We start from the raw sequence: 3887 nt of genomic DNA on the forward strand, positions 1-3887 counted from the left end.
GACAAAAATGGTTTGGAACTAGATGGAGATGGTGGTTGCACAACACTAAATGTTTTAAATGCCGCTGAATTGTATACTTTAACATGGTTAATTTTATTTGTGAATTTCACCTCAATAAGATTAGAAAAGCAAACACTTCACCCTGCAGTCTCTTCCTCATTAATGAGCGTAATTTTACCATGAATGATTTAGTCCTCTGGTTAGTAAAGCCCCCAGCACGGGGGCCCAAGCTCTTCTTTCCCAGAGAACCCCCTCCCCACTTGAGAATTCCAGGGAGGAAAGAGCAGCATGAGCTAGAGAGTGGGCCTTGGAGTCAGCCTGCCTGAGTTCAATTCCAGGCACCTCCATGTCCTCATCCTAAAATGTGGGTGCTAATGCCACAACCTCGTGGAGTTACTGTGAGGATGTACCGATATCAGACGCATAAAGTGTCTGGGCACACGTAATGCTTATTCTCTAAGCTGTATTGTCAGGGCAGGCCAGCTTCTCCTACCATCACCTGTGCTGCAAATAGTTACCGAGCACCTGCTCTGTGCCAGGCAATTTTCTAGCCTCGGGGATTCACCTATAAGCAAGAACAGCAATAAAATTCCTTTCTTCTTGGAGCTAACATTCCAATTGGGGTAGAAGACAATAAATAAAGTAAGTAAAATACATGTGTTAAATGGTGGTAAATACTAAGGAGAAAAAATAAAGGGTGAGGGATAAGAAGTTTGGGGGAAAGTTTAGAATTTTATTTAGTTATTTTTTTAAAGATTTATTTATTTGGCCGTGCCGGGTCTTAGTTGTGGCATGTGAGATTTTTTTAGTTGTCGCATGCGAACCCTTAGTTGCCGCGTGTGGGATCTAGTCGCCTGACCAGGGATCGAACCCGGGCCCCCTGCACTGGGAGCGGACCACCGGACCACCAGGGAAGTCCCGAAAGGTTAGAATGTCAAATTAGGTGGCCAGAGGTTTCCCTGAGTGATGTGTTTTCATTTCCTCTTGCTGCTGTAGTGAATTACCGCAAACGTGGAGGCTTAAAACAACACTAGTATTTCACGTTTCTTGAGGTCAGGAGTCCAAAATGGGTCTCACTGGGCTGAAATCAAGGTGTTGGCGGAGCCGCGTCCTTCTGGAGGCTCCGGGGAGAGCTCATGCCTTGCCTTTGCCGCTTCTAGACGCTGCCCACATTCCTCGGCTCATGGACCCACATCATTCCAACCTCTGCCTCCCTTATCACATCTCCTTCTCTTTGACTTTCCTCCCTCCCTCTTTTCCTTATAAAGACCCTTGAGATTATGCTGGGCCCACCTGGATAATCCAAAATAATCTCCCCATCTCAAAATCCATAATCACACCTGCAAAGTCCCTTTTGCCATGTAAGGTGACACAGTCACAGGTCCTGGGGATTAGAATGCAGATATCTTTGAGGAAGCCATTATTCTGTCCACCACATGAGGCACAGTATCTAAAGGACAGCAAGTTCAAAGGCCCTAAGGCAGGGCTTGCCAGACTTGCCTGAGGAAGATGGAGATCAATGAGGATGCAGTAGAGTGGGCAAGGGGGGAAGTGGTCTCTCACGAAATCAGACAGGTGAAGAAGGTAAAATGGCTCTTACAGGCCCTTATGGGTCCCAGTGAAGACTGACCTTTACCTGAGTGAGATGGGATCAGGTGAGGGATGTGATCTTATGGGTTTTAAGGATGCCCCTGGCTGCTGTGTCTAGAACAGACTAACCATGAGCAGGCTGCTGCAATATCCATGAGACGATGGTGGCTGGACCATGGTAGTAGAGAGAAGTGGTAAGATGGGTCTCATTCTGGATTTTGAAGGTCAAGTTGCAAGGAACCACTTAAGGATCAAAAGTGGAGTGTCACAGAAAGAGGGGAGTCAAGGATGGCTCCAAGGCTTTTGGCCTGAACAACTGAAAGGATTAAGATGCCCTTTAAGAAGGGGAAGAACTGGGACGTCCCTGATGGCACAGTGGTTAAGAATCCGCCTACCAATGCAGAGGACATGAGTTCAATCCCTGGTCTGGGAAGATCTCACATGCCGCAGAGCAACTAAGCCCATGCACCACAACTACTGAGCCTGCACTCTAGAGCGCACGTGCCACAACTACTGAAGCTAGCATGCCTAGAGCCCATGCTCCGCAACAAGAGAAGCCACCGCAATGAGAAGCCTGCGCACCACAATGAAGAGTAGCCTCCACTCGCTGCAACTAGAGAAAAGCTCACGTGCAGCCACGAAGACCCAATGCAGCCAAAAATAAATAAATAAAATAAATTTTTTAAAAAAGAAGGGGAAGACCACAAAAATCAGACTTGGGGCTGCTGGTGTCAGGACTTTACTTTGAGATGCCTGTTGGGTATCCAAATGGAGATACCGAGTAGGAAGTCAGATATATATGAGTCTGTAGTTTAGGAGAGGGGTCTGGTGGGATTTCTTTGGGAGACATAGGCATGTTGGTGGTATTTAAAGCCATGAGCCTGGATGAGATCTCCCAGGGAGTGCGGGCAGAGAGATCAAGGACTGAGACCTGGGCCCCCTTTGATGAGGAGGAACCAGTGATGTAGAAGGAAAACCAGGCGAGGGTGGGGTCCTGGAAGCCAGGAGCGCCAAATGCTGCAAGCTCTGTCCAAAGCAAGTGTGGAGTAAGGGGTTGGTAGAGCAGAGGGTGACCACCTTTACTTTCCTAGGGCTGTTCTCTGGCAAACAGCCTCTACAGGAGACAATTTAAGGGAGTCAGACCTACCGAGGCGGCCCTGCTCCTGTGATTCCAGAGCTGTCTCCCCTCCCGTTACCTGGACAGGTCTGCTCTAGAGGTCTGGCCCCTACTCTCCCAGCATAATTCCCCTCCCGTCTCAACTCCAGCTGGGCCCTTAAGACTCAGCTCAGTTACTCCACTCTGTCAGGCGGCTGTACTGCCTGCCTCAAGGCCAAGCTGGGCCCCACCCAGCTCCCACAGCACCCACTGCTCCCTCGCTGGACAGCTCTCCACACCCAGGCTGTGTACACGTCTGTCTCCCACTGAGCCAGGCTCACTCTGGGCTTCTGGGAGGCCTCCTTATTTCTGCATCCCCCGCCCTTGCGTGGCATAAGGCATCTAAGACACTGAGTAAATGTCTGTGAACAGAAACACTCAGCAGAAGCCCCTTCCGCTAGGATCTGGCTGTGCCTGGCCCTTTGTTGTGCAGGCACTCCAGTCCCCGGGCTCCTCCTAAAACCTGGGGTGCTGGGATCCTGCCAGGCCCTCCGTGGCAGGCTGGCCCATCACAGCACCAGCCTGCTGACACTCACTGAATATTTGTTAAATGTTGAAAAAAGGGCCAAGGACTGGGCCCAAGTCCGAGTTCTGGCATTCTGAAGTCATCAGGACTTCAGTCTCCCGTCTCTAAAAGGGAGATGACACATGCCCATCCCTTAAGTTCCACCTCATCAGTTGTGACAACATTTGGGAAAGTGTTCGGCAAACTGTAAACCAGCCAGGCGTTCAGAGGTACCATAGATCGAGGCTTCTCCTTGGTGGCTGATTCAGGGCACGTGACAGGACCTGTGTGACCCACCCCATGCCACGTAAGGCCTCCAACTCAGTTTTCCTCAAGCTGATTTAAAGACAAGCAGAGTCTTCCTCAGGCAGCAGGAACCAGGGACTGAGAGGGGCCCGGCCCCAGTGGAAACTCTGACACACGCACGGACGTTCACCGCATTTCCAGTGACTAAGGGCCACACGAAGCAGTTGGCTGGACCCTTCCTAAAATTCGTCCCGGAGCTGCTCTGACCAGACGGCCCCCGCTCCGGCCATCCCCGGCCCCATTGTCCCACTTCTCTGGGGGTGCACCCTTCCCGCACCCCGCAGGGGAGGGACCAGCGCTCCCCATCAGCGCAGGCGACACACAGGCAGC

The sequence above is a fragment of the Phocoena sinus genome, chromosome 15 (genome assembly GCF_008692025.1).
Source record: "Phocoena sinus isolate mPhoSin1 chromosome 15, mPhoSin1.pri, whole genome shotgun sequence".
Classification (NCBI taxonomy): domain Eukaryota; kingdom Metazoa; phylum Chordata; class Mammalia; order Artiodactyla; family Phocoenidae; genus Phocoena; species Phocoena sinus.